Genomic DNA, 13,966 nt, shown 5'->3' with positions numbered 1-13,966 from the left:
ACTTTGCGTATTTACAAAAGTGTGTCGCAAGTAATGTCCTTCGGTATATACAGTTTCAATGCAAGCAAAATAACACAGTCCATAAGTCACTGCTGTAGCGTTTTTATGGCGGCCAGTCTCCCACTCCGACCACAGCTATGCGGCGCGGCGCTTTATATTCTTTTCGTGTAGATGCCGCTCAGACGTGGTCTGACGTCGTCTCACAGCATTCTCTTTTCACCTGTTCTTCATCGTCGTGCCGGTGCTTGTCGTTACGCCGGAACACATTCCACGACCCGACTCGTATAACGTTACCCTTTCGTAGGCTATTGATTCGTTTTCTCGTGGACACCTCCCCTTGGCATTCCCTTCATGGAGAGCTGAATGAGCGACTACGCCGGAATCTTTTGCCAATGGAGAGATCATCATAAAACTTTTTCGGGCACAGTCCACATGGTCTGTGGATACAGATTATGTGTCTTAAATGCAATGGTTTCTATTGCCTTCCGCATCCTCATGCTATTGATCACTGATTCAGCATACTGTCCATGATTGTTGATGCTCGTGCGGCAGGTGGTGAGACTGACGCCTGTGCTGACATTTGCTGGAGGTTGGCTTGTCAACGGATATGGCTGCTATGGCTACGTTGTTAGCTGTAATGTTGCGTTACACGCAGTGTGTACGTGCCTAAGGTTTGAACTGCCAGTGGCGGAAGACGCCTGTGGTAGGGTAACATGACCACTTGCTAGCCACGGTTGTGTCAGGTAGCTGTAGTGCCAGGTGAACAACAGTACAACGCATGGTCACCTGACTGAAATCCACAAACATGGAACTAAGTTCCGTTTTCAGACAGAATTCCAAAGAAGAATAAAATACTTATGTAGCCATGACGTCCAAAAAACAGCTCTTCCTGCTTAAATGTAGCTGATTATTCACTGAGCACCCTGTAACTGTTTCAAATGGCCAAGTTTGAAATTTGATCACCCCTTATACGCTGAAGTATTGGGAGAGAAATCGGTAGGTGTGACGTTCATGTAAAGACGAAAAGAAGAGCACGGTTTTAGAAAAACTGGATTGAGTATTTAAGAGAAAGAGCTTCATAAATTGAGCGAGTGAACAAAGCGTTTGTCCATCTCTGGCACTTACGCAAGCAATTATTCGCCTTGGCGTTAACTGACAGAGTTCTTGGATGACCCCCTAAGGGTTACCATGACAAATTCTGTCCAATAGGTGCGTTAGATCGTTAATCCCGAGGTGGTTGGTGGGCCTTGTCCATAATGCTCCAAGCGTTCTCAACTAGGGAGCGATCTGGCGGGCCTTTCTGGCCGAGGTAGGATTTGCATTCACGAAGATAAGCAGTGAAATCTCTCACCGTATTGGGAAGGTTATTATTTTGATGTCTTGCCATGAAGGGCAACAAAACACGGCTTACAGTATCGCCGACGTACCGCTGTGCTCTAAGGCTGCCGCCGTTTTGTTATGAAATGAAATGGCACCCCAGATCATCAAAACTGTCCAAATGTGTGTGAACTCTTATGGGACTTAACTGCTAAGGTCATCAGTCCGTAAGCTTACACACTACTTAAGCTAAATTATCCTAACGCCATATACACACACACACACCCCTGTCCGAGGGAGGACTCGAACCTCCGCCGGGACGCCAGATCATCACTGTTTGTCGGGCCGTATGGTGGGCAACAGTCTCGTTGGTATACCACTGGTGTCCAGGTCCTCTGCGGACACGTCCTCACCCGTCATCGGGGCTCACCTCGAAGCGGGGCTCATAACTGGAGAGAATTCTGCTCCAGTTAATGTGATTCTAGGATGACCAGCGAAGACGTGCCTCGAGTCGCCCCAGATATAAGTTCGGTACCAACCTGACTGCTATATGGCCCGAAAACCAGGAGTGGTGGTCTGTGATGCCGTTTCATAGCAGGACCACTTTGGTTGCCATTTAAGGCATCCTTATAGCACTGCGGTACATCGACGATGTTCTACACCCTATTTTGTTGCCCTTCATTGTAAGTTTTCCTGGGATTACATTTCAGAAAGATAATGTACTTTGCACGGAGCGAGAGCTTCTTCCCAAACCGATAGTCCCTTCGTGGTGCGGCGTCAATTTTGTTTTTGTTTTGTTTTTCTGTCTTAGAGTGTGTCTTGACGTACTGTGTTGTAGTGTCACCATACATTTCCTGAAAAGCTAAATGAGAGTCATCCGTCGTTGGGAAAAATGTGTCGATTGACAGGTAGCTTGCAGAGAAGAGGTGACTCCCTCACCAAGTTTTATGGTCACAGCTTGATTTTTCGAGATGGTAGTTAAAAGTTAATGAGCACCTTTGAGTGCGTAAGTACGATCTCGCTTCCTATGAAGGGAAAATCTAAACGCCGTGAGCTTCACTCTTGGGAGACGCTGCTTACACGGCACACATGAAAATACAGGCCTACTGACAGAGATGAACCCATTTAGCAGGGAGGGGCACGAGCGGCTGGCCCGAGTTCGAGTCATGGCATGATCGGGCAATCAGGTCGTACATCAGAGGCGGCGTCGCCCAGGAGCCCGCGGAGTCGCCCTAATGAAGGGTCGCGATGCAGCCGCGGCCGCAGCCGGCAGCGAGCGGTCTTAATTAAGCGGCCAGCGCGGGCCCGCCCTCGCCCCGCCCACGGCGGCACAGCCGACGCTAATGGCTTTTTATCTCCGCCGTCTGTGTGCGCATGAGGAACGCGTCCGCATCTGTTATCCCGTCTCGCTAGTTGAGTCACGGCCACTGAAGCAGACAACGCAACGGCCCTTCTCTTGGACCTACATTTTGTCACTGTTCGCTAAAATCTGTTAACAGCGCTACAAGAGACATATCACAAAAACGTGAATAAAGGGGATTAGTAATGAATACCAGAGAAAACAGTGTTTACCGGGTCACCAACGTCAAAGTGACTCTGAAAAGTTGTGAAACGTTGACATGATGTAAAGTAGGGATATACAATGTCCGTGTGAAAATTTATGTGGATAGTCCCGGAAGATGAAAGAACAACAACTGCAAACAAAATACGTTTAATTATCTCTAACGTCCATGTACTTCTGGCATCGGCCGTAAAAGTGTTGGGAACTATCAGCAAACGCTTCTTGTGGAATCGCTCAAAGCTCCGTGATCATGCGTTGTTGGATATTTTCAACGGCTACGGATGTCTTTGAACAATACACTGATGAGCCAAAGAAACTGGTACACTTGCCTAATATCGTGTAGGGCTCCCGAGAGAACGCAGAAGTGCCGCAACACGACGTGGCATGGACTCGACCGATGTCTGAATTAGTGCTGGAGGGAACTGACACCATGAACCCTGCAGGGCTGTCCATAAATCCGTACGAGTACGAGAGAGTCGAGACCTCTTCTGATAAGCACGTTGCAAGGCATGCAAGATATGCTGAATAATTTTCATGTGTGGGGAGTCTGGTGACCAGCGGAAATGTGTAAACTCAGAAGAGTGTTCCTGGAACCACTCTGTAGCAATTCTGGACATGTGGCGTGTCGCATTGTCTTGATGGAATTGTCCAAGTCCGTCGGAATGCACAATGGACATGAATGGATGCAGGTGATCAGACAGAATGCTTACGTACGTGTTACGTGTCAGAGTCGTATCTAGGCGTATTAGGGGTCCCACATCAATCCAACTGCACACGGCCCACAACATTACAGAGCCTCCACCAGCTTGAACAGTCCCCTGCTGACATGCAGGATCCAGGCTTTCATGAGGTTGTTTCCATACCCGTACGCGTCCACCCACTCGATACAATTTGAAACGAGACTCGTCCGACCAGGCAACATGTTTCCAGTCATCAACAGTCCAATGTCGGTGTTGACGAGCCGAGGCATCAAGGATACACGAATGGGCCTTCGGCATTGATGGCTCAGCATTGAAATCATCAGTAATGTGTGGAAGATTTGTACTTCTATCACGTTGAACGATTCTCTCCAGTAGTCGTTGATCCCGTTCTTGCAGGATCTGTTTCGGGCCGCAGCGATGTCAGAGATCTGATGCTCTACCGTATTCCTGATATTCACGGAACACTCGTCAAACAATCGTACGTGAAAATCCCCACTCCATCGCCATCTCGCAGATACTGTGTCCCATCGCTCGTGCGCCGGCTATAACACCATGTTCAAACTCACGTAAATCTTGCCTGTCATTGTAGCGGGGTGGCCGAGCGGTTCTAGGCAGTACAGTCTGGAACCTCACTATCGCTACGGTCGCAGGTTCGAATCCTGCCTCGGGCATGGATGTGTGTGATGTCCTTAGGTTAGTTAGGTTTAAGTAGTTCTAAGTCCTAGGGGACTGATGACCTCAAACGTTAAGTCCCATAGTGCTCAGAGCCATTTGAACCATTTTTTTTGGCATTGTAGCAGCAATAACCGATCTAACAACTGTACGAGACAGTTGATGTCTACAAGGATTTATTTAAAGGTTATAGTTAAAGTGTTTACCTGGCATGTTTGTGAACTGTATTTCTGTGATTATTCAGGGGATTCGTTAATGCGTAAAATGCAGAAATTCTTCACAGCATCTGCAATGATCAAATGGCTCTAAACAATATGGGACTTAACATCTGAGGTCATCAGTCCTCTAGACTTAGAACTGCTTAAACCTAACTAACCTAAGGACATCACACACATCCATGCCCGAGGCAGGATTCGAACCTGCGACCGTAGCAGCAGCGCGGTTCCGGACTGAAGCGCCTAGAACCGCTCGGTCACAGCGGCCGGTCATCTGCAATGGCTTACGTCATTCTCTGAGGTCACTTTACAAGAAACACCTTGTCATGATATTTTGATTTAGTCTCAGCAACTCTTGTAAAAGACCAACCGGGTTTTTCTTTTTTAAAAATCACCCGTTCAGTTTTCAGTTTCAGTGTCACTTCACTTTAACCTGTTTTGTAATTGTGATTATTTTACTAATTACTATCTGTGGGCAATACGCTTGTGTTGTGGTTTCAGCCCTCGCTCTCCCTGTAATCGAGCATCAACAGGCTCGTTTCGTTTCTACTGTACGAAATAATTATTAAGTGTTGCAAAAATGACAATCAACATTTGAGGAAGTCCGAGCGAAAAAGGTCGAGTTAACATAATGGATCTTTGGCATGACCCGCCATATCTCTGAATCGACCGAAGTCCACTTGTCTCCATAGTTCTGGACTCATCAACCGTAGCACTGTTAGCGCAGTATATTTTGAAAAAACTGCCACAAGCGTTACGATGTTCACAGTACTTAAGCCACTTGTAATGCGACTGAAGATCGCATGGGATCGCAGTTGGACCTTAATGCGTCGGGAAATATTACAAAGCCCTGTAAGCTCTACTAACCTGGCACCTCCACTCCAAGCAGTTTGTCCCAGTACAGTAACAGGCAAGGTGTCGGATATTAGTCAGTATCGTTGCCTGAAACGGATTCCTACTATAAATGGCTTACATATGATTAGTCTGACTGATAAGTTATAAAAGCGAAATTTCACAAGGAATGCCTGTTATCTTATTCACGACGTTGGTATTGATTGAAACGAGAAAACAATGATCATAAAGTCGTGCACTAGCAACGAACAGCAGCCTACGAGACACACACACACACACACACACACACACACACACACACACATACACACACACGAGCTAGACCGCACATATTACAGGAATACTTTTCATGTACAGTGAGTAATAAATACAATTCCTAATGATTTGGCTGCACTACACGCAGACTGGCTCCAGCACGCTGCCACACTGCTGCTGGAAAGCGCGCAAACCACCACTAACTGCGAGAGCTATCGCTTCCTGAGACACTGTTCATGATAATCCGACAACTCACTAACTGATTTACAAATGTTATAACTAGATAATTTGAATTAGTACGTTCTACTGAGTTTACTGAAGATATACTTCTTACCTTTTTGTAAAGTCTCATTTGACGTCTTGTTTAATTAATAAATGGCGTTAAAATTGTTGGATTTGGCACGCAGGCCGTATTACAATAGCTAATCAGTGCATAGAATATTCCGGTTGTTCCACATGGCACAATAAAAATTCATTTTTATTTAAATAATTATTTACTGCTTTTTAGTCTTGTGTACGAGAAATTTTTCAGTCGATTCCAAACATTTTCATGAGATTACATCAGAGACATGTGATAAATTTCGGGTTTATTTTAGTTTCCCTTCACCTGACTCAACAATTATTTTACTTCCTCCTGTGCATATTTCGCAAAAAAACATGAATGTAAGAAGTAGAGATTCAAGCGCACACGCAATCTTACCAGCAGTCGTTCTTCCCACAAACCATACAAGACTGGAACAGGAAAAGGCAAGCAAAGTTCTCTCCGCTGCACATCAAAGAAGAAGGCGAGTTCAAATTGCAACGATATCCAGTTCTGAACTATGTTTCAAGTTTCAAGTCTTTAACTCATCGGGAAGTTTCCAGAATGAGATTTTCACTCTGCAGCGGAGTGTGCGCTGATATGAAACTTCCTGGCACATTAAAACTGTGTGCCCGACCGAGACTCGAACTCGGGACCTTTGCCTTTCACGGGCAAGTGCTCTACCAACTGAGCTACCGAAGCACGACTCACGCCCGGTACTCACAGCTTGACTTTTGCCAGTACCTCGTCTCCTATCTTCCAAACTTTACAGAACCTCTCCTGCGAACCTTGTAGAACTAGCACTCCTGAAAGAAAGGATATTGCGGAGACAGGCTTAGCCACAGCCTGGGGGATGTTTCCAGAATGAGATTTTCACTCTGCAGCGGAGTGTGCGCTGATATGAAACTTCCTGGCAGATTAAAACTGTGTGCCCGACCGAGACTCGAACTCGGGACCTTTGCCTTCCCCGGGCAAGTGCTCTACCAACTGAGCTACCGAAGCACGACTCACGCCCGGTACTCATAGCTTTACTTCTGCCAGTACCTCGTCTCCTACCTTCCAAACTTTACAGAAGCTCTCCTGCGAACCTTGCAGAACTAGCACTCCTGAAAGAAAGGTCCCGAGTTCGAGTCTCGGTCGGGCACATAGTTTTAATCTGCCAGGAAGTTTCTCATCGGGAAGTTAGTTTAAAATAGTTTCAAAATTTGTACCAGACAGACAGACCTACGGACGAGAAAGCGATAGCCACCTCCTCTTCCCCTCTGTCTGCACAACCATGCCCATTCACGCAAATACCATCTCGAATGCATTCTGATGCTACCTGCATAACATGCTTGTCCTGCAGCACGGCTAAGATGTCAGGCATTACCAGTCTTCTTCACCCCCACCCCCACCCCTAAGGGTGCTATATGGATCAGACAGTCAACAAGGCTGGTTATTATTGCATTGTCGCCTAGTCCTGATTCATGTTTAAAGTATCATGTCTATAGTTCATCGGGAATCTTAAAACAGCTGGAAAACGTTTTCCGAATAGGCAGACAAACAAGAAAACGACCTAATTAAACAGTGGTAAAATGACAGAGAGAGTGTTAAGTAATAGTAATGCATTATTTCCACAGTCTTGAAACCTCTCACCTTGGTGTTCAGAGCAATAGGGCTTCTCATATTTCCCGCGCACTGCCGATGTTTTCCTGTGCATTGAATATGCGCATATGGAAAACCTCTTCCACTTGAAGTGTCGAACGGTTCAGATGATGATTCGGCAGTATTCTCAAGAAGCAGTTTTTGAATAACTATAGTGTTGTTAGCGAAAGAACGACGTCTCCTAACAAGAGGTTTTGATCTCCAACGATGATCATTCGTTGAAAGCTGGACTTCGGTTTTGGTAACTCAAGATTCATCAGCAGACTGTCACTTTCGGCATATTTAATAACATGTGCAGAAGCATGTTCAATCGCTTTCATCAAGAAAATCACTAATCTCACCTTCACTCTCACAGCTAAATTTGTCAGTAATTCTGTAAGTACTTAATTTTTCTGTTTTTACAATCCAATTTCTAAACTCCATACTCACATCGAAATACACTCCTGGAAATGGAAAAAAGAACACATTGACACCGGTGTGTCAGACCCACCATACTTGCTCCGGACACTGCGAGAGGGCTGTACAAGCAACGATCACACGCACGGCACAGCGGACACACCAGGAACCGCGGTGTTGGCCGTCGAATGGCGCTAGCTGCGCAGCATTTGTGCACCGCCGCCGTCAGTGTCAGCCAGTTTGCCGTGGCATACGGAGCTCCATCGCAGTCTTTAACACTGGTAGCATGCCGCGACAGCGTGGACGTGAACCGTATGTGCACTTGACGGACTTTGAGCGAGGGCGTATAGTGGGCATGCGGGAGGCCGGGTGGACGTACCGCCGAATTGCTCAACACGTGGGGCGTGAGGTCTCCACAGTACATCGATGTTGTCGCCAGTGGTCGGCGGAAGGTGCACGTGCCCGTCGACCTGTGACCGGACCGCAGCGACGCACGGATGCACGCCAAGACCGTAGGATCCTACGCAGTGCCGTAGGGGACCGCACCGCCACTTCCCAGCAAATTAGGGACACTGTTGCTCCTGGGGTATCGGCGAGGACCATTCGCAACCGTCTCCATGAAGCTGGGCTACGGTCCCGCACACCGTTAGGCCGTCTTCCGCTCACGCCCCAACATCGTGCAGCCCGCCTCCAGTGGTGTCGCGACAGGCGTGAATGGAGGGACGAATTGGAGACGTGTCGTCTTCAGCGATGAGAGTCGCTTCTGCCTTGGTGCCAATGATGGTCGTATGCGTGTTTGGCGCCGTGCAGGTGAGCGCCACAATCAGGACTGCATACGACCGAGGCACACAGGGCCAACACCCGGCATCATGGTGTGGGGAGCGATCTCCTACACCGGCCGTACACCACTGGTGATCGTCGAGGGGACACTGAATAGTGCACGGTACATCCAAACCGTCATCGAACCCATCGTTCTACCATTCCTAGAGCGGCAAGGGAACTTGCTGTTCCAACAGGACAATGCACGTCCGCATGTATCCCGTGCCACCCAACGTGCTCTAGAAGGTGTAAGTCAACTACCCTGGCCAGCAAGATCTCCGGATCTGTCCCCCATTGAGCATGTTTGGGATTGGATGAAGCGTCGTCTCACGCGGTCTGCACGTCCAGCACGAACGCTGCTCCAACTGAGGCGCCAGGTGGAAATGGCATGGCAAGCCGTTCCACAGGACTACATCCAGCATCTCTACGATCGTCTCCATGGGAGAATAGCAGCCTGCATTGCTGCGAAAGGTGGATATACACTGTACTAGTGCCGACATTGTGCATGCTCTGTTGCCTGTGTCTATGTGCCTGTGGTTCTGTCAGTGTGATCATGTAATGTATCTGACCCCAGGAATGTGTCAATAAAGTTTCCCCTTCCTGGGACAATGAATTCACGGTGTTCTTATTTCAATTTCCAGGAGTGTAGTTCACACACATCGGAAAGTTACAAAATATGTACACCAGGGCTATTAGGAGCCTCGGTAACTGTGTCTAATACGTAAAAGACATAAAATGACCACAGATTCTGGAACGTCCACTCTCAACCAGATCTCAGCACTACTTTTAAGTTGATAGGAACTGTATCAGATCGTCAGATAGTGCATGAGCACAGAAAGAAGAAGAAGAGTCAGTCATGTGGACGTAACTATCCTTAAGTGTGTTTGTCTTATCAAATTTTTAACAGGTTCAAGTCTGTAAACGTCCTACAAAAATCAGCTTCTTGCGTGGATGGAAGGTTTTCTTGGATTTCACCTACGCTATAGCCACTGTCGAGCCGTTAGCTACATTTATCACCACTAAAACAATTAAAACAATTAATTAGCCATTTAGTGACTAGGAAAGTGTGAATCCCTCTGTCCTCATAAAAGGACGATACATGAGCTGCAGATGTTACTGCAATCTTGATACATCACTGTAGTATTTTAATTTTATTTTGGAGTTATTTAAGTAGGAATTTTATTCATTGCAATAAGAACGTCTTTGTTCAAAAAGTACTGTCCTATTACTTGGCGACTTTTAAAGAGAAACGACAAGGTAAGGTCTGCTGTGCTCAAAAGTGAACGAATTTCCGGTCTGCACTAGAGTAGGTAGCGTGCAGCCTTCTTGACTCGTGCACAGGCTTGTATCGATAGATGCTAGTGTGCCAGAGACATTACTACTCTTGTTACTCGCTGGCCAATCTCGCGGAGTCCCAGTACGGGCTACGTGAATGACTGGAGAAGAAACTTAAGGTCGAGTGCACTTGTACAAGTTGGTCTGTCCTGGTCCTTACGCTGTGTAGTATTGGCCCCTCACCTCTGGAGCAGTAGCCGGTGCTTGGACATATTGCAACCAGGGTATAGGTCCCATGTGAGATGGGCGATGGGTAAGCTGAAGTGGTGTTGCGTTTAGTCGTGATCATTCCTTGTGTGTGGCGCACCGCTAATGAAGCGGGCCTCAAACCCTTCGTCTCGAGTTTTAGAGGTATGCCAATGGGTGCTTGGTGTGCTGTGCGTAATTGATAAAAAGCATTTATTTTCTAACGAAGCCATTATAGGAATTTAGCCAACCTAATTAGACCCCATCGATTCTGGTGAGCTTAAACTTGTTAGACTTCTGACTTGTTAGTTTGAACTTGTCAAATTTGAATGGTTCGCTAAAAGCCCTTTCAGGCTCTTGGCCGCGATTTGCAAAAGCAAAACAAAAGTGGTGGCGAAATTTACATATGTTCTTTTTGTGATGATAATTTTATTTTAGATAAGCTGTTGTACGATATACTAGTTCAGAAGCTTGTAGTTTTGTTTAGGGCTTCGGACCTAGTCCCCGTTTGGTATGAATTCTTTTGCAAACATTTACCTTTCAGTGTGCATAATGACTTACATGGTTAATGGTGTCCCGCATATTGTTTAGGCTATAACTATTTTCCGCAAGAATTTTGATTTTCCTTGGCATCAGTAAGATGAATTCTCCTTTGTGTAATCGTGTTATTTGTGTAATTGTGCTGTCCTTGTTGTAGTAAATTGGGCTGCCAGTGCAACTTTTCGTAGTGGCCGGCTGTGAATCAGCTATCAGGTACTGCTCAGCACGTTTACTGCACAAATTGATTTGAATTTCGTTCTTTCTATTTGTTAATTTTTCTGAAATTAAGTCAATTTTCTTATGTTAATACCTCTGGGAATAAAAGAAAGCTTGTGAAAGAATTATATATTTTGTAACCTGGCCGTCCCGCTCATCCCAGCAGACTTTATCCTCTGAAAAATATCCATAGCACTCAATCTGATAGCAGCCTGGGCGGACCAGAAGCCATCCTGCAACACCTGGAACAAAGAAACACCCTCATCCCTACTCGAACCTGACACCTCCGGGAGTCTAGCGCTCTAACCTCTAGACCACCACGGTCGCTCTCACGATTTGTAACCGATGAAGAAGCAGGCCACAGGACGCATGTTTTCGTCAGACGGCGCCAATCTCAAAGTTCTTCTTTCTGGGGAAAGCACTGAGAAAATTTTAATTAAAACTTTCACGGATCTTTGCTTCTGCTATATGAACAAGTTGGATTCATTCATGGAAATTCTACAGTGAGCTTTCCATCCGATGTGCTAGCTTTCGGACCGTAAAACTGAGCTTTCGATGTCCCTCGTGTTGTGAAAACTCTGAAAGAGAAGTGCTTGCATTTCATTTTTTGGCATTCTGATTTTCTTTTTTTTACAACTATACACTACTCGTACTATTTTTCAAAATCTTATAATGTTTATGTGTATTTTGTAGGATGTTATTACTGAAAAGGAATCAAACTCCTCAAATGTAATTACGCCCACGTGAATGCGTTGCTTCGTGATGCTGAAAGTATTAGCTTTTGAAAACTAGAACTTTACGAAGTCTTTTTTGCCGTAAGAATGTTGTCTCGAGTCAGGTATCTGGCAGTTTCGGTTTCCTGTCTTCAGCATCGTTTCTTTTTCTTTGCTAGAGGATAATTTAATTCCACGTAATTTCCAGATACTTCAGCTCTAAATCATCAGTTTCAGTGTACATAACAAAAGACTGATTCAAGTGCAACCACATACTGTTCTTCTGTCGATCAGCTATGTGATCCCTTCGTACTTTCCATAAAATAGCTCATATTTGTATATATATGCAACCCATACTATTTTTGATAATATGTCTTCTAGTTAACAACGCAAATAACAGCCACTTTGGTCGAGTGTAAGAATGTTAATTGTTTTTTTTTTCTTTTTTTTTTGTGGTTTTAGGGTACACAACTAATGTAAATTGTGTGTAACGAGGCTTTCGCTCTTTAATATCTACGTGATGTAATGTGCTCGCAATATTTTCTCTTGCATTCAAATTCTCATGCTTATTTCATGTCGCCGAACTGGTGAATCTGACTCTGCATTTGTGCCTGTTGAACACATAACGTATGTCGCTCAACAGAGTATTAAAAGATAGAAACAGAATTCAGCGTCACACAAAAACCTCCTTCAGAAGAACGAATTTTTATTTCAGTTTATTTTATGTTATGTATTTCAGATGGATCAGTACCAGCAACACGCTCTTAGAATATGACATGATAGTCTCGTAACACAAAAAAATTCAAAAATAAAGTACGTAAACATATCGTGGCATTATGGAAATAACACTGAAATTTTCAATGGCAATAATAATAATAACACGTTATGAGAATGTAACTAGTTTTACAAGTCCTAATCATAGATAAGAAAAAAAAAGAATCTTATTCATGGCTTTATAACGGCGATGCGTGCATCCTTTACTGAACTCGAGATTTCTGGTATTAAAGGCTCAACATACCGATACAAAACCGGAAGGGAAATTTGCTTTAAGAAAGAAAACTTGCGTTATAATATTTCATCACAAAAAATTGAGCTTAATGAAAAGAGTTAAATATTGACTGTACATTGCTTTTCCTTCGAATTCTTAACGGTTCACATTTCCATGCAATGTTCTTTGCTAAAGAATCGAAAGGTAGGCCCTCTTGGTAGAAATTCCCTGATGAAAGTTACACGTATGATCACAAGTCCTTGTATTTACTTCGTTTCTTGTACATGACTCCTGCGTGTTTAGGAACTTGCAGATGTTCCTCTTCCCGGTTTCCTTTCATTCCTACAGCAAAGTATTTCGACATTTCAAACTCTGTGCAACAATTTTAAATACTGTATGCTAAAATTAGTATATACATTTGTCAGTAATCACTAACAGTCACATTTCATTGACATCTTATAATATTTGCAAGTAATTGTAAAAGTGTAGATCGCAAGGCAGATTTTTTAGTAGATGACCTGTTTCGGCCATCACATGATCATTTGCAGACCTGCGGTCGTATTGATGCTCTGTGGCTGTGCATGGAGCAGGAACCGCTGAATGACGATAGTCAACTGTGATCTAGACTGTTATAATTATTTTCAAAAATTATATTTTGTTCGCTGATATCTCCCATAACGTTTTCAAAAATAAGTAAATTCCATAATTAGGTAATTATTAAAATAACAAACCATTCAGTCTTATGACGCAATTTTTATTCATGGTTTTATTGCCTTGCCTTGCATGTGCAGTGAAATGCACGGATCTGTCCCACTGGAACGAGCATGTTCGACAATGTTCCCGGATCTTTTTCCTGCTCCTACCTCTCGCCATATGAAGGTACATTCAGAGTAGCTACTCAGACTAAGCCTGCGCTCGTGCGAGAAAATTACGCGACCCTATTCCTCGTTAGTCCGGCCCCTGTACTCTTGGCACCATCATTGTGAGCACGTTAATATTCCGATTCCCGTTCCGATTCTTGTGCAGTGATTGCTGTTGTTACTGTTGTTGCAACTGCTACAACTGCGTGTTGTGTGGAGTGAATTACTGAAAGTTACTTTAAAAAGTGTACCAATCATTATACAAAAGTCTTAGCTGCGCCAAGTCGTCGTATTTTTCATCGTCCAAAGATGTAGTTTCAGCGACTTGAATTTGTTTAAAGAGAGAGAAAGACGCATCCTTTACTTATTAGAAATGAAGACTTGTGATATTTACC

The 13,966-nt window shown here is 44.7% G+C and overlaps 2 non-coding genes across 2 annotated transcripts; both read right to left on the bottom strand.

The window, feature by feature from the left end:
- Window positions 1–6,502: 6,502 nt before the first annotated feature.
- Window positions 6,503–6,577, bottom strand: Trnas-uga (transfer RNA serine (anticodon UGA)). The gene has a single exon. It is a non-coding gene; the product is annotated as a tRNA-Ser (tRNA).
- A 225-nt stretch (window positions 6,578–6,802) lies between these two features.
- Window positions 6,803–6,877, bottom strand: Trnap-ggg (transfer RNA proline (anticodon GGG)). The gene has a single exon. It is a non-coding gene; the product is annotated as a tRNA-Pro (tRNA).
- Window positions 6,878–13,966: the final 7,089 nt, after the last annotated feature.

Source organism: Schistocerca nitens, chromosome 5 (genome assembly GCF_023898315.1).
Source record: "Schistocerca nitens isolate TAMUIC-IGC-003100 chromosome 5, iqSchNite1.1, whole genome shotgun sequence".
NCBI classification, from domain to species: domain Eukaryota; kingdom Metazoa; phylum Arthropoda; class Insecta; order Orthoptera; family Acrididae; genus Schistocerca; species Schistocerca nitens.
The sequence above is the reverse complement of the archived record's forward strand: the minus strand, read 5'-3'. Positions and strand labels throughout refer to the sequence as shown.